The 21,627-nt window shown below is 37.0% G+C and overlaps 1 protein-coding gene across 1 annotated transcript in view; it reads left to right on the top strand.

Moving 5' to 3' along the window:
- The first annotated feature begins 7,856 nt into the window (after positions 1-7,856).
- LOC131431886 (uncharacterized) overlaps positions 7,857-21,627 on the top strand; it is a 380,408-nt gene continuing 366,637 nt past the window's right edge. The window contains exon 1 of the mRNA XM_058597830.1: positions 7,857-8,541. The gene's annotated coding sequence lies outside the window, so the exon portion shown is untranslated. The remainder of the gene's footprint in view (positions 8,542-21,627) is intronic.

The following is a 21,627-nucleotide window of genomic DNA, read 5'->3' as shown; positions in this document are numbered from 1 at the left end:
TTGAAGATTGCGAGTACACAATCGAAGATGATAAAGAGAAAAAAAAGCAGCGTCATATGTGCTTCAGCGTAACGTGATAAATGGTAAATTGGTCAATGGCTGGCATTTTCTTTGTGTCGTCACATTTCTTCGTTTCGTTCTGTTTATTCTGTTTCTGGTTGTACAGATTCGATTGATATTTGGCAACACTTCCAAACAACATTGGAACATTGAATGTTTGACAGCATCCAGGTAGGCCGCGAGTTGAACAAAAATGGCTCTCAGGAGCCCCCAGAAGGACGCGAAGAGGAAGCAAATATTGCAAAAGTAAAAGAATAAAAATGTTTCCAACTTTAGTGTATACTTTCAAGCACCGGCAAAGTATGAAGTCGTTCAAAGTGAAAACTGTAGCAAAGTCCAGGCATTATGTTCCTTTTTTGCAATATGGTCGTTCTGTTTCAACAGACTTCGTGGCCGATTCCTACTGAACATACGACAACTGGCTTGTATGACCAGGGCCTCATGCGTTGAATCGGCAACCGCCCGGGTTGAAAACTGTAGCGAACCGTAATGATAAAAAGAAAGTGACGTCTAAGACTCGGGCTCGAAAGTTGGATCGCGAATATTTGACAAAGTTCTCCTGCGATGACGATGACCCTTAGGGCCGGAAGACTATAAGCAGCTTCCCGGAGCAGTCTATTTATGCTGTCATGCAACAGAACGGCGCAGAGGAACATTTCAGGTGAAGAAAAAGGTCAAGTGTCTTAAGAAAATATTTGATTTGGCAGGCAATATGCAGCTGTGGTTGAGCCAAGCTTAATCACCACCGGAACGGTACTCAACGATAGTAAATTTTTCGGTGGTGTAATCTCTTTACCGTGTGAAACAAGTGGATGTTCTATCTGAAAACTGAAAGATACGCAGAATACAGATGCCAGACCTAGCAATATGTATGTTCCTGAATCAATGCCCAGTAATACATCATCGAATCAGCCAAATTAGAAGCCATTGAAGATAAATCATGTTGGAGTACATTGCAAATCAGATTCAAAATGTAAAATCAACCCAACGAAACTAGTTGATGGAATACAAACTATTTTAGAACCTGACAACGACGCTTCGTGTATGCAGGCAGATTGTAAAGAAAGTATAACCGACGAAATGGTTGTTGACATCAAAAATCTTAAAATATGCTGATTTTGATGTTGATCTGAAAGACTGCGCTCAAGAATACGGTAAAGAAACAGTAACTGTGAAACATACTTTGTTAAAATCAGGAGGCTTGATGGCGAAATTATTATCGTTAAAATATCTCGTTTATTATCAGTATTCCGTATGCAGCCCGTGAGGGTAAGTGCTGATAGGTTTCGAAGATATATTAGAAGCAGCATGCACCAAATTGAAGTACCAATTTCGAGTTGAGTCGAATGGTATATAACACTAGGGAGTCTTCGGAGCTCAGATTTTCCAGCAATTCTTTTACTTTTCTATGGAGAAAAGCAAAACGGATTACTATATGATTACTGAATTATTTTAAGATTTTTTCTGATTATTTTCTTGGATTACTTGAAAAAAATAAGCGATTACCTGGATTACTTTGAATTGTTAATGATTACTTTTGGATGCCTACCCGAGCAAAGTCAAACATCAAAACGAGAGCAAATTGAAATCTTATTTTGATAGCAACATCACATTAAAATCTTAATTTGATCTCAGCTCATCAATTTTTCAATTGATATCACATTATGTTATCTTTTTGCTGTTACTTTTGAAAAAAAAACTTGCGAGCAAAAATTTTTGGAAACTCCAAAAATGGTTATTCAAAAGCAACAACTTAATAACTGCATCAAAATAGGACTAATTCCATTAGGCGATACAAAAATGTAAAAATAAATTTTAAAGGAACAATTATTCCTTTAATTCTATGTTGCGTTTTACAAAAATGCCTCCAGTGGCAGTTGTCCGGAACCATAACCGTGATCAAGGAAAAGATTTTTGTCAAAACTTTTACTGCTTTTACACCAATAATCCTCTATATTTTTACTTGCGAGATTATTGTTGTAGCACCGTGTGGTGCTAAAGGAGGACATTGGATAGGTTGGTGATCATTGGTGCCACGTTTATCTGAAGTTAACGATCTCCTGGGCATTCTCATCTCGCTAATCGTCAGCCACAGAAAGACCTTCTTCAGGAACTTGATATCAAAAATCCATTTGACGTTAACGATTTCCTTCTGGTGGGATACGTTAAATATCAGATTCTCTAACAGTTTTCGCGTTTAGTTAAAAAAGATGTTAAATGTTCGGACTATTATTTTCGGTCGTTGTTTTGACTGTTATTGTCTGTGGTTCAGAAATCGACGATCGGCATTGCCAAAGTGATTGTTTTTCCGTGCATCAACTAACAAGTCCTTTGAATAGTACGCTCTTCTTTATATCATACTAGCTGAATTACCCGGCGTTGCTCAGAAATGTTTCGTGAAGGCAAGGCCGCAAAAACAGTTTTAGAAATTGTTCTGACCATTGAAATACTCAGAGCGTAGTGAAAAACAACTTATTTCCACACAATTGTGATAATGATTATTGGATAACGAAAGGCTGTTCATAACTACGTTAGATAACACTTTCGTTCTATAGAATAACGATCCAGTTAATTCAAATGTTATCGTAAACTTATTTTCATCAGCTCGGTTCGACAGTTTTCTCAATTTACATGAAAAAAATGCACATTAATTTTATGATTTCTTCGTCAATTCGATCAATTTTACCTCCCTTGGTTAAGAATGTTTATTCCCCCTGCCTCTTGTGGATATTTTGCCTTAAATTCCCCCTGTTTTGCCTTAAATGCTCCCTTTTAGCAAACACCTACGGCAACCAACACCTCCTCCACCCCCTCCCCTTTAAAATATCTCTTATAAGAACCTATGAACAGCAAGAATTACTTGTGCCAAGATAGTTAATAATCTATTGAGTTGTTTTGGAGTTATGTTTGATCATATATACAATTTATCCTTTATATGTTTCAAACCAACAATTTCAAAAAGTCTTCAAAAAGTATCGATACTCATCCAATTAGATAATCTATTTCATGATCTCCTGTTAAAGACCCTTGCATGGCCCCCTTTCCCATAAAAATACACTTATGACCATCTCTGAAGAGCAAGCAGCATCTGTGCCAAAATTGATAGCAATCCGTTCAGTAGTTTTGGAGTTATACCGTTGGAAACTTTACACCCACTTGCTGCATTCAGCCATCCCAACCCCCCCCCCCCCCCCCCCCCCCCCCCATATAAGCATATCTAAGATATGCAAAATGTTTCTATGGTCTTAAAAAATACTATCGATTTCTCGTCCTATCTAACATATTCTTCATAATGTAGACCTTGACATCCAGAACAACTTTCCACAGAAAAAGCTTTGGAGATTTCAGCTAGATCATATTTTAGCACACCAGCTCCATATAGTACAGCGATTTTGCATTAATATTTGAAAAACTTAGAAAACTAATTCGAAAACCCTATTCTCCAAATAATCAGATTTCCATTAATTATCTATGTCTAATCCATTTTATCTGAAGCAAGCAAATGAATTGCTTAATGTTCGCTCCGGAATAAATCTTTATCGAATGATCCCGAATTTAAGTCTACACAAAAATTAAAAACTTTCTAAATCATTGTGATGCTGTCTGTGGCCAGAAGTGAGATACTGGTTCATTGTCCCAATTAGTCGACATAAGTAAGATATTTTTTTGGAATCGAAATAATATATGATCTTAGATTGCTTTTTGCCATATTCCTAATTCACATCTTCAGTGAGCCTTTGCTGTAAAAGACTTCACTCTGAAGCGCTCGCTCTTGTGAGCCTCGAAATTCGTATTTCAAAGTGATTATATACTCGAGTAGAATGAGATCAAACAAATAACTCAATTTGATATTATGATGTTTACATGCTACAGCTTCTGGATACGAGAAAGAAAAAAGAGCACATTTTCATACCTGTCAAATAGCCGCACTGCCATACACGTGGGTTGCGGGACGGATGCGACGAAACGAGTGTACATCGGCTAAAACTACCTGTATACAGCTTTGCGAATCAACACTGCTTGTCATATGATCGAAAATTCTCCGTCCACTTACAGCTTAACGTCACAGTCCATAGCGTTCGCAGAGATTTTGGAATTCAAATCACCTAGGTTCGAAACCCAGTCCCTCTGTGGAGCGCTTTTTTTATTGTTGCTAGTGATATCGCCTAAAGGTATACTATCCCGGGTCTTTTGCCCAATCTATTTTTAGCTTATGCTCGCGACTTGTTTGTTTTCAGTAATGTCTTTTTAAAGCAAATCAGTAACTGATTATGCATTCCAGTTTTGTTTTCGTTATTTGATAATACTTCAAATTGAGAACTAGTTTTGCTATCAACAAGAAAAAATCTATATCTTATTTAGATTTCAGTTTGCTTTCGCTGTTAGCAAAAATAGTTTTCTGGTTGATATCATCGGAATATCTTTTTGCTTTCGATTTTGATTTTTTGCCACTTAAAACGACCAAAACAACAGCAAATTGAGTAATCGATATATGCGAACATCACAACATCAAAATGAGTTTTCTATTTGATCTCACACTCTGCTCGGGTAGATCATCGATTAATGTTAGGCGCGCAACGAGTTGCATAAGTTCTTGGCCGTCGAAAGAAAGAATCTTTTGGCGCGCAACGAGTTGTTTTGTGTGAAGTTTTCGCATGCATACTAGATTGATGTTATTCGTCATTCCGAGCCACGTGCATAATTGGATATCATCATTATTGCTTACTAATGTCGTTTTCGCTTGAGAAAACTGAAACTGACTCAGGATAGTTTCATGAAACACTTTTTAACAAAACGGTGTTGGTTTCGCACTTAGCAACGAGGATCTGAACAAACCTGATATAAAAACCAGGTTTGAAATTGATTCGATTTTTAGTTCAACAATGTTGAAACTAGGTTCGAAACTAGCTTCAAGCAAACGGTTTGACAGCAGTTAGGGAGGAAACTGGGTTAAATTTAGAATTAAACGAAAACGAAATAAATGACTGGCGGGATGTATACTGTTCTAGAAATAGGCAGGAGAAAAAGTTCTGATATCGTTCACCAGATGATGGATTGTGTGTAATGGAGTCAGATGAATAATATTGGTCATTGTGAGTGTGAGTTTAACAAATCTGAAAATTTTTGAATTAATCAATGAAAAGATTGTGCTGTAGAAGCGCTAAGATCTAACTAAGAGATTTTCCTTGAATTAGATCAATGTTCAAAAGGATTACCATAATGGATTGAGACTGACATTTTCTAAGCATTATTCTGTGAATCAATATCAAATTAAAATTTAAGCGTTGTCTCATCAAGCAACAAAAATTTCCACAGTACCTGAAAAATGTCCACTTTAATAGAGCTATGGAGTACGCGTGGGACTTTTTGGCAACTTGAACACATTTCTGAGAAAACTTTGTCGCTACGTAAAAGTTTTACAAGGAACTGTTCAAAGTTAGTTCTGTTGTGTTGGGTGAACATTCAAGTATGAGTGATTCCCTGAAAAAGGACTGTTCAGAATACTTTGTATGCTTCTTAAGCCAAATCTTTTTTTACGCAATTTTGGTTACTTTGGCTAAATACAAATTGTAAATATATCCTACTCTTCCAAATGAAGAACTCTAGAAAAGAAACTCTTCAACATATTGTTAAGTTTGTCAATACAAAACTCTGGTTAGTGAGCTTTTTCATCGAAAGCAAGAATCACATCTGGAAGAGAAAACGTGGCACCTTATATCCTTTATGTAGAAGCCATTAGAGAGAGATCTCTGTTCAGTGTTTTGATATAAAGGATGAGATGATAATCTGTACCTTTGCTCAATTTTTGCTTAACAGAAGTATTTCACATTTTCACATTAAATTTTGGTGATATTTCTTTTTTGGGCTGAAGCGAATGTGTGTCGAATTTCGTAGATTGTAGGTTAATCAGAAAAATAATGGAGAGAAACGTTAACCACACTGTCAACAATTCTGCTGTCCGACATAGATTCGAACAAATAATTTCTGGGCTAGACGACGATAAAGCTTTGCCGGAAAAGTGGGAAAAATCCATAAAGTTATTTTGCACGGACAATGGAACTTTCCACTGAAAAAGTCGCCAATGATTGCTAAATCATCGATTGGTGTTTGACGCATAACGAGTTGCATAAGTGTTTGGCCGTCTTTTTGTGGAGATTTCACATGCATACTTGATTCATGTTATTTGTCATTTCGAACCACGTGCTTAATTAGATATCAAAATTATTGCTTGCCAAATGACTCAATAACGGAATGCATATGACTGTAGACAGGAGAAAAAGTTGTGATATCGTTTACCAGTTGATGGATTGTGTGTAATGAATTGGTCATTGTGAGCGAGAGTTTAACAAATCAGAAAATATTTCAATGAATCAATGAAAAGATTCTTCTGTAGAAGCGCTAAGGTGAAACTAATAGGATTTATACTGCCATTTTATATTTCATATTCTGAAAAGAATGTTCAAATTGGTAAGATCAATACCTGAACAATATCCACTTTAAACGCCCTAAAGTACGCATGGCACTTTTTGGCAACTTGAATATACTGAACAAGTTCTGAGAAAACTTTCTCGCTGCTTCAAAACTGTACAAGGAACTGTTTCAAAGTTTATTCTGTTGCGTCGGGCGAATATTCAAGTATGAGTAATTCCTTAAAACGGGCTGTTCAGAATCCTTTTGTATGCTTTGTATGTATGTGTTAAGTTTATCAATACAAAATTCTGGTTAGTGAGCTTTTTTATCCATTACCGAAAGTAAGAATCACATCTGGAAGAAAAAGCGTGGCACCTTATATCCATTATGTCGAAGCCATTAGAGAGAGATTTTTTATTGACTCAAAAGATAAGATGACAATCTGTGCTTTTGTTCAATTTTTACTCAACAGAAGTATTTCGCATTTTTACATTATTTTTTGGTGATATAGCTCAAAAGCGAATCTAGAGATGAACGTTAACTACTTAGTCGTTTACCAATTCGGCTGTCCGAAAACATAAATTCGAAGAAATAATTTTTGGCAGAGACGAAGTTCGACGGGTCAGCTAGTTTATAATATATTGTTCTATAGATGGGTTACAGTTTGTTACGGATGCACAAATTTATTTAGTTTGGTTTTCTTCTTTCCATATTATTAATATTTAATATTAATGGATTAATAGATAAAGTTAGCTTTCGAATGAAAAAAATATTTTTCTCCTTAAATAAAACTGATTTTCGTAAGAGCAATTCAATCCTTTCGATGCCAAGCAACCACGTGTATCAAATCTATTGTAGCTGTTGCGACAGTTTCCACTACCTTCTGTCTGTCACATGTGTTGGTTCACAAAAAAAAATAAAGAGGATAACCTCTCAGCACACTTTTTTTCGTTCAGTTTCAGTGGACCACCGTCGGCCATCCACACGGGTGACAAGTGACCACATATTGTTCTTGTCATAGATTGATTTCTTCTCAATTCATAGTTCCATCAATCAAACTGTAAGTCAGGCAGGCGAGAGAGTGCGGCTAACCTTTTATCCGCTGCCGATTCACGTGCTGCCACCTCCAACGGTTCTCTGGCGGCTGTTGCATGATAACAATTTTCGCGTTTAACCTTTATCAGCTCAGCCGAACGCTCGGGTTTTCCCAGTTCGTTTTTTTTTTTGCCTTTTCCACCGGCAAGGGCCACTCATCTCAGTCTCTATATCGATGGGATCCCGTCGACGATGTCGTTTTCGTCGTCCTCGTCGTCGTCGTTGGTGGGTGGTGCTTGGCAAGTGAAATACTACGGGGCTTTCAGTCCATTCAGTGCTGCGTTAGAACTGGTAGAAAGTGGACGTCTCCGTTCCGTCAGTTTCGCTCCGTTCCGATTGTCAACTCGCGAAAGGTTGTGTGCCCTTTGCGGGAGTATCCGACTGCCGCCGATTCCACCAGTCCCGCGATAACAAAGGAAAACGGTTACCTTCTGTCGAGTGGAAAAATGTGTGGAAAGAAAAGTGTTGTCAGCGATTCGAAGATGCGCGCAAAATAAAGAACGTGGTTAGGTGCTGTATCGCAGCCAACGCTTCCTTTGATCTGTTTGTTCCTTCGCTATAGAAACCCGCCTGCCGTGACGCGATTTATCGGTGTTGTGGGTACATTGTTCAGAGTGACTTATAGTGACAACGGGCCCGACGCAGGATTATCACACCCGCTCGCGACCCCTTCGATGCCAGCAAGGGTGGGCAAGGGGAAACAAAGGAAAATCTGCTGCCTCAGTGAAGGCGAGTGTGAAATTTTGCTTTTCTATTGAGTGGAAAAAAAAAGAAGAAAATCTTGCTTCCGGGGGTGGGAAAATCTTGCAACCGATGCATGCGGCACACGAGTTGCCGTCGTGACAAACAAAAGAGGGTGTGAATGTACAGAATAAAGTGCATTGTTTTGAGCACTTTCGAAAGGGCTTTCCTGGCTGGTGACTAGCGTCGAGGATATTAGAGGGTAACAAAGGAAGTTTAAAGTAACATGAACAGGTAATTTGAATGATAAGCATAATAAGTGAGTTTTCTCAGTAAGAGTTTTACCCGTGGAGATTTGATTCATCTATTAGTATTCATTTATTTAAGTAGTTTAGAACAATAAATACATCGGCAATTGAAAGGGGCAAATAGCAAATACTCTTTTAGTAATGGCAAGCGTAATGCTTTTTTCCATTGGAATCGTTGCCAAGGGACCGAGTTCGAATGTTAGCAGCCGAGCGCTAGACTACTGTGATTGGTGATTCAATCACTTTTAATGGTTATAGGGAAAAAGACGGAGCCTTTTTATATCGCGGACCACAGGTGAGAATAGCTGTTCTGCGATAAAAAAAAACAATTTTTTGTTTCTCCATTTTCGGTAAACAACAATTTTCCATGTAAAAACTCAAACTTCATGACAGAAACTCCTAACGATTGCCGTTGTGCTTCATTGACGGTAACATTAAAGCTAAACGGGTGCGAAAATGACGTTTAAATTTTAGTAATATGTCAGTAGGAATCAATTGAATTGTTCCCTCGATAACATTTGCCTTTCACCTTTTAATTTTGAACGTTTTTTTTTCTGCAATTGCTTCTGTACTTTCTGCACTTATTATTATACTTCCTAAACCTGTTCCTGTACTTTCTGCTCTTGTTCCTGAATTTTATGTATCAGTTTCTGTACTTTCTGTATCTGTTTCAGTACTCTGTATTTGTTCCTGTGCTTTCTCTACATGTTCCTGTCCTCTCTGCACTCTGTTCTAGTATTTTCAGTATTTGTTTCTCCCGTTTCTGTTCTTGTTCCTGTACTTTCCTGTACGATGAATCGTTTCAAAGAGGTGAAAAACGTTTCTGTGATGTCTACGTCCGTAAAAGCGACAGAAGTGTTGGTTAGAGTGTATTTTACCGAACTATTCTTACTTACATAATCGCAAATAATATAAAATTTCGAAGTACTCTGCAAAAACCGATGTTTAGAGAAAAATATGCTCAAAAACAGCCTCTCGAACGGGTTGATTTAATTTGCGATCGTGTCTGGGCTAATTAGCAATTACTCTTTCAATTTGAAGGTCATTTTGAGAAAAAAAATAAGCACAACATCTCCAAAGGTATCAAGCTATTTTTGATGCTGAAGGTGGATTTGTAATAAATGAATTCGCCTGAAGGTATTCGATCCAATGAGTTTAGGACATTTGAAATGAGTTTCGCATACTCGTAACAGCAATTATGATCTTATGACTTTTGTACAATTACCGATTGCTCGACTTTCATTGAATCAACGAATTGTGATAAATCCGGGTACAACATCTTTGTTTCGATTCTAAGACACAATACCACTAACAGAAATAGTTCGAAAATTGTTCAATACTACAGTTATAGCGAGGCGAAAACTTGAAGCGAATCTCACTCTTGTAGAAGTAAGCATCAAAGAAGCAACAACAATAAAAAATAACAGGAAAATAAATTAATAAATCAAATCGTTATTAATACAGAACATATTTTATTCAAACATCAAAAGAAAAACCATTATGAATACTTCTGTTATAAAACACTATCCTTCAAGCATAATAATTGGGCTTGAAATGCCTGAACGATGCCTGTTCAATGTTCAACTGCAAATTTAACAAGTTTACTATGGGAGGTGTGGCTTAAACCGTTCGTCAAAATTGTCGGGTGGAGCTTTCATCAAACATCAATACGCTATAAAACTACTAGTGGCTCGCACATACGATTCATTCCATCAACGAACGGCTCAACGGACGGACATCAATTTCAGTAGCAAAATCTTCTGCTCTGAAAACGAAATTTTCTGTGGGCAGTAGGCCACAGTTACCTTGGCAACGGCAGTCGCGAGTCTCCAGTCCAGTGTCAGTATGGCGGAGCAACAGCCACCACGCAGTCAACCTTCAACCGAAAATCAGGTTAGGGTATAAACGATGAAAAAATCATCATTTTTGCGAATTTTTTCTAGAATTATCGTTCAACGAAATAAATACAAATGTTTTGCATGATAAAAAGCAACGTTTGAGCAACATTTTGTAGTTTTTTCGTGGAAAAGTATTGAGAAATAAGTCGGCGAAGAGGTATTTTTGAGAACGCTTCTTAAAAATCATGATTTGCGGTGTCTAGTGGTTGTTTGATGTCTTCACGATAGTTACTCAGCAGAGTATATAGATTATTTTTAAGTGACAAACCATGCTCCGAACCTTACTGTAAAGACACAAAAAAGTCATGTAAATTATGTTTTTGTTTGCATAAAATAGTACCGTTTATATATTCTAAACTATAAGAGATAGAGATTTTATTTTTCGGCAAGGTTATTGGATTTAAGATTATCTAAAATATTATAGAATATTTCAAAAACCTATCTCTTCAAATTAAAAAGTTAGATTTTTTGTGTCTTTACAGTAAGTTTTGGAACATGGCTTATCACTTGAAAAAATCTTTATAATTAGCGGAGCAACTTTTTGGAAGACATCAAACAACTCAAATCAAACGTTGGGGTCTGGTTTTTTATATGTAGAAAGTGTGTGCAAAATTTGAAAAAAAAAAGGTGCAGTAGTTTTTGAATGACGATGGACTCGGGCTCGGACTTTCAAAACCTGCTTTCGAGGAAAACGCGTTTAAAGGTTTTTGTCTATAAAATCAATGGAAATAATTAATTACTCCAGGGACTTACTTGCTTTTATAATTTATTATAACGAAACATTTCAAGAATGTTTAGTCAAGTTTTGAATTCAATCGCTATAGATAAGAGGTCCATAACTTCCAGAGTTTTGTTCCAGTAGGCTTGAAAATTTCACAGAAAATTCTTCAAATGTTTTACTATAAGAAAATATAAAGAAAATAATAAATGATTTTTCAAAAGTGTTAGACCCTACCCGCCCCCCTTTAGGGAACGAACTAATCTAAACGTTAATGATGTAAATGAGATTCAATTCAATAAGGCGTCTAACTGTGTGTACATTATGTTTAAACGTGAAAGAGATGCAATTGCATTTGCTTCGGTTAATAACGGGGTGCACAGTGTTGATCATGACAATGTTAAATATAAAATCCCTGTGCACATGGTGGACAATGCCATAGAAGTACGCGTGCATGACCTTCCCCCGCAGACCAGGGATGAGTTCGTTCGGGAAAGTATGATGCAGTACGGTGAAGTTCTTTCCGTCGAAAGGGAAATATGGCGGAATTTTTTTCCGGGTATCCGGAATGGCGTGCGAGTGGTACGTATGCCACTACGTAAAGCAATTCCATCTTACATAATTTGTGATCAAGACGGGATACATCCGTGTAAAACGATGATTACGTATGAAAATCAACTGGTTACATGTCAGTTTTGTGAACAACCTGCACACTACGGCAAACCTTGCACTGAAACTGCGAAAAGGACATCTTCAAACAAAAACAAGGACAACCGCTCAACAACGGAAACTAGTGAGCGCAGTACTGCTGTTTCACCATCATACCAACCAGAAACTGCAACTAATGTACAACGTGGCGCGTCTACAGCAACTAACATAAGAACGAGCCCAAAACGGCGAATTACAAGGAATTGCGAAGAAAACATGGAAACCAACAACGATTCCACCGATGCGGCAATGGATGACGAGACGAGCGACGAACAAAGTGCCCCTCAATCATTGCAAGATAAAAATAGAAGCTCCTCTCCCCCTAGAAAAAGGGTGGAATCAGAATCAGAACAAATTGGCTCAAATGGCACGTTCCCCTTGATATTTGGAGATTTGTGCCTCCCCCGTAAAAAAGAGAGAGATCCAATGATAAAAAAATATTTTATCTAATAAAAACATGACTCAATCCGTCACGTAAAGCTTGTACGCGAATTGGCCTGAAAAAAAATTATTTGAAAAAAAAGAAGTATGACTTCAACTGTCCCCAACATGTGATGCAAATTTTACTTTTCGGGCATTGGTAATGCTAATGTAAAATTTAAGCCAAAAACAACAAAAAACTCCATTGTATACTTCAATCTTGTTGTCTCTGGATGAACGTTTTTAATTTGAATTGACGGCATTGAACACAATTTTGTGTATCGATGAATGGAAATCTGTGTGCTGTTCATTTGGCGCCCATACCTAATTGTATATGTGGTTCGAAATAACGAAACACGTGAGTTGAGTAGGCTCAGAAAAAATTGAACACAAATCAGCTCATTTGGCGCCAAACGCTTCTGTTAATAATCTAGTACTCATGTTTTGCTCTCCAGCTGGCTAGCATTGCACAATTCGATACGCGCCAAGCAATCAACGAAGGTCTAGCATGCATTGAATGGAAGATTTCCAATTTCATATAAAACGATGAAATGACTCTTTCGGCGAAACGGCTTTGACCCTGATCCAATTTATTTTCGTGTTGATCCTGGATAATCTGCAACTATCGATGCGTAGGAAATCAAATGCCCTCTGAATGCACGTCAAATAATCAGGGCTTGTGCTGTCATTCCTGTTCAAAAGAACGAATCATTTTTGAAACAAATGTCCAATAAAAACTGAAATATGTTCTTCAAATTACAACAGTAACATTTTTTCATAAACGAAACGCCCAGCTGGAATGAGTATTATTGCGAGTTAGATTCGATTTTTCAACTCCGGAACACCGAACTGCGGGAGGTAGTGCAGTGCAACCCTCGGAATTGCCTCTGCGGATAGAAGGTAGAAACGATAAATCCTCCGTTTCAACATGAACGCATTGTGCTTTCGGCTGTTAATTTCCCGACTGACATTGGTAGTTTTATCTGCCGAAAATAATGATCTCCCGTAGAATTTTTCACAGTGTCTACTTCCCTAATCAAACTATTCTACTATTTCTAATGAATCGAAATTGATGGGTCGTTTCGTTAAATAGCGTTCCACCTAAAATCAATTCGCCAAATGTCTCCCCTATGAATAAGTTGGTTCACCGAAGAGGTTGATCAACACATCAGTCTAGGTTTATTCGTTCGGAGCAGAAAATCGAAGTTGTATTGTAATAAACCTGGCTCTAGATTCAGTAATGTAGAATACTAAAAGTTTACCAGATTACCACACTATTCATTTTATGGAAATTCATGCACGGAACGACCGAAATTAGCTCTGCGCCTAATTCGTATTACTGTTTTTGAATTAGTTGATTTTAACAACAAAATTTCCAAAATAACTATAAAATTAGTTAAAATTGAGAATTTACTTTGCTGAAAAACACTCTTATTTTTAGGGAATGCGTTTAGTTGGCGAATATCCTGGACACAAACCAGCAATATTTCAATCCAACGCGAAATTCTTTTTGACAACTAATTTAGTTATTAAAATCAGAAAATTAGTTTCTATTTATCTATCACCATCATTACTGAAGTACAGCACAAAGAAAACATAAATGAAATTGGTTTTATTAACAATTTTATTATTAAAAAGAAGTTTATGTTTCGTTTATGTCTTTTTCTCCAAAACAACATCGTATTTATACCTGCCAATATAGAAAAAAAATATAGTAGTAGTGTGCCATCTAGTGGCTAGTAGTCATTACGGTGTTAACATTTTCTTGGTGACAGAGCGCCATACAGCTGCAAATTGCAGAAGCCAATTCAACCATTCATAGTGGTTGAAAACAACGTTTTATTTCTTTTTTTTTCTAATTCAGCTAAAAAATTATTTGAATAGAAATGAAGTGTGCCTTAGCTAAGAAATGACAACACGTTTAATTGGTGAATTCAACTAAAAAGATAGCCATTTCAACAAATATTTTATTATTATTAAGGGAATTAGAATTAGAAAATCTAAATTAGCAAAAGTAAGATTTTTTTAGTTGTCTCAAAAAATAACTAACTAAAATCAGAAAATCAACTAATTTTTTCGCCAAAATGCTGATTTCGGTCTTTCCGTGTGAGGAACCCCGAGTAAGGGCAAACATCACAAGGGGAACAAATCGAAATCTTATTATGATAGCAATATCAAATTAAAATCTCAGTTTTTCAATTGATATTAAATTATGGTAGCATTTTGCTGTTCAGAACTAACCAAACAAACACAAGGAACTTTCAAGGCTATCTGTTTTAATCTACCTAGTGGTGTAATGGCGCCTTATTCATTAACGTTCATAATAAATATCGATGTATTTCTGACCACTACTTTCGGTGCTTTCGGATTCGGAAACGGGAATCAAAATAATCAAAGTGATTTTGTTTTCTACCATATAACAAGCTCAACAAATTTGATAAGTTTTTAGATCGGTTCTGAAGATTTAGTTTCTGATGTTTTTTAGTCTTGTCTAAAACATGCAAAATTTGGCCCAATCAATCAAATGATGTTTGCAAGCACGACTGCAAGTCGATTCGCTATACACCGATTTCTCCGCTCCCGACCGACAACATCAATCACCATATAACAGTTTCAAAGTTGAGTTAGCTGGAATTCAGCGGCTCATTTTTGAACCTCTCTGGCCACGAAATGATAGTGAAAATAGGTGACTGTACTACTAGGAGTTCAGCAAGGAAGTCATCTTTGACCGTTTATATATTTACCTTATCTCAACGATTTAAATTTTTCGATCAAGTGTAACCCATGGATCAATAAGACCCGAAACTAAAGCAGAGATGGCGCTCGTGGTAAACCAGTAACCACGTCTTTCTAGAGTACTAACCTTTGCTTGAAACGGGTCAAAATTTTAAGTCGATCCGACCAGAAACAGCTGAGTTATCGAGGTTGGAATAAAGTCGTTTTGTAGTTTGTTTAAAAAATGGAAAAAAACCGAATTTCGTGTTTTGGTAAAACATTGTTTTTTTTAATGGGTAAAAAATCCGTGCAAGCAAAACAATGGATTGAAAAATGTTATCCGGACTCTTGTCCATCAAAAGCAACGATTTGTCGGTGGTTCGCCGAGTTTAAACGTGGTCGTACCGACACAAATGACGCGGAACGCTCGGGTAGACCTGTGGAAGCCGTTACACCGGAAAATGTGAGTGAAGTGACAAAAATTATAATGAAAGATCGTAAAGTGAAGCTCCGTGAGATTGCTGAGATGACACAGATATCATATGGAAGTGTATTTACTATCCTTAATGAAAAATTGAGCATGAAAAAGGTATTTTTCAAGTGGGTGCCGCGATTGCTTTCGATGGAGCAAAATGCACTCTGAAACAAGTCCATGAAAACAATGGCGAAATTGAACGAATTGGGCTTTGATCTGCTTACCCACCCCCATACTCGCCAGATTTAGCCCCCAGTGACTACTGGCTCTTTGCTGATCTTAAAAAAATGCTCCAGGGAAAAAGATTTGGCTCAAATGAGGAGGTCATCGCTGAAACTGAAGCTTCTTTTGAAGCGAAAGATAAATTTTTTTTATTAACATGGTATTGAAAAATTGGAAAAACGTTGGAACCAATGTATCACTCTAAAAGGTGAGTATGTTGATGAATAAAAAAAATTTGCAAAAAAAATGTTGTTTCCATTGTTAGTCTCGGGACTTATTGATCCATGTGTTATGAACGATATCCAAAGCCAGCCAACTTTGAGCCTTCCAAGTTACCAAGCCAGATGTAAGCTGTTTGACAATCTGTCCGCCGCGATGGCGATCTTCTTCAGTCACGAATCATTTGTTCTGAGCTCTTACAGCTGTTACAATTAGGAATTCATCATCTCAATCGTTGCACACATTCCTTTCTTCGGATTCTCCACGCTAGAACTAATTACGGATTCAACGACCCTTTGCTAGTATGAGTGGCGTGTTCAATCACTGTTTCAAAGCTTTTGATATCCATCTACCACGTAATGTTATCAAGAAATTGTTCCTCAGATTGCTGTTAGATTTCGTTAGTTTTAGTCCAATCAGTATTAATTTAGTTTTAGTTTAATTAGTATTAATAATACTAAATTAAGTATAAGAAAAATGTGTCATTTGGATGATTGTAATCTGTTGATGCAAAAGATGAGGAGGTTTTACGCCTGTTGGAGAGCACGCTTGACTGAAACTAACTTCAGTGGGCTTTTCCCTGCTTCTAAATAAACAAAATAAACCCAGCCTGAGTTCAACCAAACTTGGCACGGATATTTATTGCACGAGGAAAGTAATCATAAGGGTATTTCCTTCTAGGGGAAGGAGTAGCAAGTTTCCCAAGCAGGAGGATCTTTGGTGAAACTGATTGAATTTGACGAGACCTGTACTACCAATATTTTCGGTCTGGCTCGCAGAACATCCGGAGACGGTCCGTACTCTTGCTCTTTTCAATGTGCATCAATTGTTGCTTGAGATCACCCGCGAAACGTGCTGTGAGGTCAGTATCAAACTTATGAGGTCCGGTTCTTCAAAACATTTGTAGAACATAGTTTGTGAGGAATGTCGAACAGTTATGAGTTTTTTATACTCGAAAATTGTTACAATAAATTATCGACAACAAACTAGTTCGGTGGTTCTTGAAATCATTTAAATTTTTATTTGTAATTTCTCGCAATCGAAAAAAAAATTGATTTCTAAAAGTTGTCTCTTGTGTTTTTTATGAAATATATCTTACAAATACGTGAAACATTCAGTCTTTGATACAATTGACTCTAAGACATAATTTTTCAATTGACATATCTGAGACGTTTGAATACTGCTAGAAAAAAAAACTATCCAGAAATTTAATTAAAAGCAGCAACTTGCACTTCAGTTCCGACGATTTTCAAGACTGAACTTTCACCGCTGGGCATACAGAATTCTTAGGATGTCATTTGAGCATTGCCCCTTTTTGACGTGAATACATCTCACTTTACTATGGGGCGCCTTTTCAAGGTTTAACCTCTGGGAAAGTGATATGTAAGTTTTTGATCTTGAATATCTCTTGTTGTATCTAACGTATTAACCGATTTTTTCCTGCACGTCTTCGGAGATGAGATCAGCAATTTGTGGTAGAATTTTCAGTAGATTTAGATAACCATTGCACAGTGGTCCGAAATGGGAAATTAGCATGATAAAAAAATTTTCACAATTAAAAATTAGTTATTTGTAGTTGGTGTCTTCACAAAAGTCGTTTGTAATCAAATGGCGCCCCTTTTGAGGAAAAAAGTTACTAGGGTGGTCCTCATTTAGATTGAAATCAGAAATCTAACTTTCTTAATTGAACTCAAAAATGATTTTGTTGTACAATTAAGTTGTAGAAAATTTTATTTTGAGCAACTTCGCTGAGAAAAGCACTTCGAGTTACATCAATTTTCCCGAGTAAAAATAGGGTGGCTCCTGAAAAATCACTTTATTTGTTCTAACTTTTTTGTGAAACGTTCTACGGAAAAGTTGTCTTCATTGTGAGTTGTTGAACTCACAATTGCGCACAACCAAGCTTTTTCATATGAGCTACCAGTAAAAAGTTATGCTTGTTTTTTCATCAAAAACTAGTCAAGCTTCAAATATAAATATTTATTAGATGCCAGATCGATAAAAATGTATCCTATGAGGATCCTGAAAGGTCATAATATAAGTAAAAATTTAAGGGAAAATTGGAAGGGTATTATTTTTTCAACTTATTTAAATTAGTTTTGAAAATATCTTTAAAAAACTCAAAAACATTGCATAACTCTTAAACGGCTTGACGTACTTCCTTTAGAAAAATAATAGTATCAATTTGATTCTACAAGTGTTCCATACATTGTCCATTCGAGAAATGAGATACACAAAAACTAGCGGAATCCAAATCGCAAATTTAGTTCCCCGTTTAGAATCCAAGGCCAGAATCTAGTTTCAGAATTCTGGAACTGAAACTGAATTTCCGCACTTTACTCTAAGTCTGGATTTTGAAATCGAGATCTAGATCTTGATTCTAGACCTGGACTTTGGAAATGAATTCCGGATTTCAATCTGAATTTTGAAACTGGATTTTGGAACTGAAATTGAGGCTCAGAGCAGAATGCAGTAGTTACAAAGTTTCGGTTGGAAATTCGGCTTCATAATTTAGTTTCTGAAACTGAGTTCTGAACTTGAAGCTCTGGAGCCTGAGACCAAAATCTAGGACCAGATTTCAGAACCAAAATTTAGTATACTGATAATATTAGACTACAACAACAGAATATTATTCTCAACATTTGCTACTTAGCCATTGTAGAATAGCTGGAGCACCTTCTTGCGAACGTTTCTCATTAAATTCCGTACAGACTTCTTGGCGACAAGTTTTGACATTTTTTTACAATCTTTTTCGAACTGTTGAATGGTTTCGGCTGCCGAGACATGTTTCCTAAGATGTGCCTTCGTTAATGCCCAAAATTTCTCAATTGGTCGAAGTTGTGGGCAATTTGATGGATTCATGTCTTTTGGGACGAAAGTGACATTTTTGGTAGTATCCCATTTTACCGTCGATTTCGAGTAGTGGCAAGAAGCAAGATCTGGCCAGAAGACAACAGGACCCGTATAATATTGTGGTCCCGGCAAGGATTTGTAATCGAGTTTCACGTAGGTTTCGTCGTCCATGATTATGCAGTTCAAATTTCCAACAAGAATCGTATTCGAATCGAACCTCGGTCTGATCGATGATTCAAACGTTCTTTAGCACGAAGAACATTTGACTTCGAAGTGCCCACTTTTTTGGCCACATCCCGATCTGAAACCTCCTTCTTTTGCTCGAATGCCTTCAGTATAAGTTTATCCAACTGAGGGTTAGCAGGACCTTTTTTTTCGACCCGTTTTCGGTTTATCCTTAAAGGTGTTATCCTCACCGAACTTCCACCGATTGCATTTCGCACGGCTTTTTCACTTACTCCTTCCATTTTTGCTATCTTTCTCAGTGACAGTCCGCGTTCTGTGCACCATTCATTACACAATTTTTCGACGTTGTTCTGCTGAAAGTCCACGCATTTCGAAACAAACTAATGAAAACGAATAAACAACTGCACAAGTGGTTAGTGAAGAGTGTAAAAAACAGGACGCAGCCATAAAAATTGACAGATTCTGAGCCATTGCGAAATGGCAGCGGTTTTTGGTTGCGTCCATACTTTCTGGGACAGTCTTTATTTCCAGAATTCAGTTCTAAAAATATTTAAGATCCAGGTTCATAATTTTGTTCCGATTCTCGATTCTAAAGATTTTTGAACTAAAATTCGGATCTAAATTTCGGAGCTGAATTCTGGATTCGAATTTGAACACTGAATACTGGACCGGTATTCTGTAATTGAAATTCAGTAGCTGGCCGGAATGCAGTTCAGTGCTTGGATTCAAGATCAGAATTCAGTGTCGAACCGAAATCCTGTTCTCGAATTCAGTTCCAAAACATATGTTCAGAGATCAATCCAACGATCCAGATCCAGAGCTCTGGTCTAGAATTCAGTTAAAGATCAGATGCTAGATCTTCGAAATTCGGTTCCAGAATTTCAGGTCTAGAGTTCTAGGTTCTTCAAGATCAAAGAAACTGAACCATCCATTTTATTCGTATTCACGCCGCTCGGTTTTGTCTTATGATAATACCCACTCACCCTTTTTTTAACAGCCTAATACACATCAATAAACAATGGTCAAAGTTACAAAAAACCTGTTTTAATCCGCCTATCCATTTCTCATATTACACATAACATCATAAATATTCCTATGCAATTCACTAAAACAACTGTTAATTGAATAGAAATAGGAAAGTTTGTTCGGATCGTATCTAACAAACTCTACAAATCCTGTTTAGCCTGTAGTTCCGGAACCGAAAGTAGTATCCACAAGAAATTTAGCAATTCCATATGAAACTGTAAGACTTTTCCTTTGAACCTATAAGTTTGTGAAAACCGATTTGGCCATTTTGAAGGAAAGTGAGTGAGATCCTTTTTGCAGTATTTAATCACCATTTCCAATACTTCCGAAACCGAAGCTGGAACTGCATTACTGCACTACCGGCTATGAAAATTGCATATTTTTTCAGATAAATTTCAATTCAATGACATTCGTTTATTCTTTCGGTCGCACTTATCAAAGAATAGCAAGAATTTTTATCAACCGCAGCACCGTCTTTTACCAATATCACACACCAGTAGCAGACATCCGTAACCGTTTCGATTTCTTCATAGCGTGTACGAAATAGAATCGTTCATTTTGTGTTTCTCTTCTTTCGGTGTTGTACATATTGTCAATCTATATGGCGATTTGAAAACTTTGACACTCATCGCCCTGTAACTGTGGAACCGGAGGTCGGATCCGGATGAAATGTCACAGTAGCTTTAAAGATAATATGAACTTCATTTCAAATCAAGATTTGTGAAAATCGATTCAAGCATTGCAAAGAAATCGAAGTGAGTACTAGTTTTGGAGTTTTTCTTCACCACTTTCGGAGTTTCCGGAACAGGCAAAGGGGGAACCAGTAGTGCCGAATTCGGTTTTTAGTTTTATCTAACAAGCTCTGCAAATCAGAAGATTTATCAGACAGTTTTATGGGATTTGTACCTGTTTTTGACCATCGTTCGTGAAAAAATACTTATGAAATTGGTAATTTTCCACTTATTACGCTTTATTATCGGAGTCGGAAGTCGGATCTAGATAAAATATTCAAGGCTTAGTTTGTGAAAATCGGTTGAGCCGTTTTTGAGAAAATTGAGTGCACTCTTTTTCTCTAATTTTCACATATTACCATGTAACTCTGGAACCGGAAGTCGGATCTAAATGAAACTCAATAGCAGGCTATGGCACCATTAGGCCTTTTTTATTTGAATCTAAGTTTGTGATCATCGGTTTAGTTATCTCTGGAAAAAGTGAGTGCATATTTTTTTCCATTTTTATGGTACATATCATTCTATATCTCCGGAACCGGCAGTCCGATCGGGATAAAATATAATAGCAGGCTATGGGACTATGAGACCTTTCATTTGAATCTTAGTTGGTGATAATGGGTTCAGCCATCTCCGAGAAAAGTGAGTGCATATTTTGATACATTCACACACACACACACACACACACACACACACACACACACACACACACACACACACACACACACACACACACAGACATTTGTTCAGTTCGTCGAGCTCAGTCGAATGGTATTTGACATTCGACCCTTCGGGCCTTGGTTAAAAAGTCGGTTTTCACAGTGATTGCATAGCCTTTCTATATGAGAAAGGCAAAACGAGAATAAAAATAGATTATTTGGCTGTGTCGGATTCTGGTTTAGCT

Source organism: Malaya genurostris, chromosome 2, assembly GCF_030247185.1.
Source record: "Malaya genurostris strain Urasoe2022 chromosome 2, Malgen_1.1, whole genome shotgun sequence".
In the NCBI taxonomy this organism is placed as follows: domain Eukaryota; kingdom Metazoa; phylum Arthropoda; class Insecta; order Diptera; family Culicidae; genus Malaya; species Malaya genurostris.
This window is presented reverse-complemented; position numbering and strand designations above follow the sequence as displayed.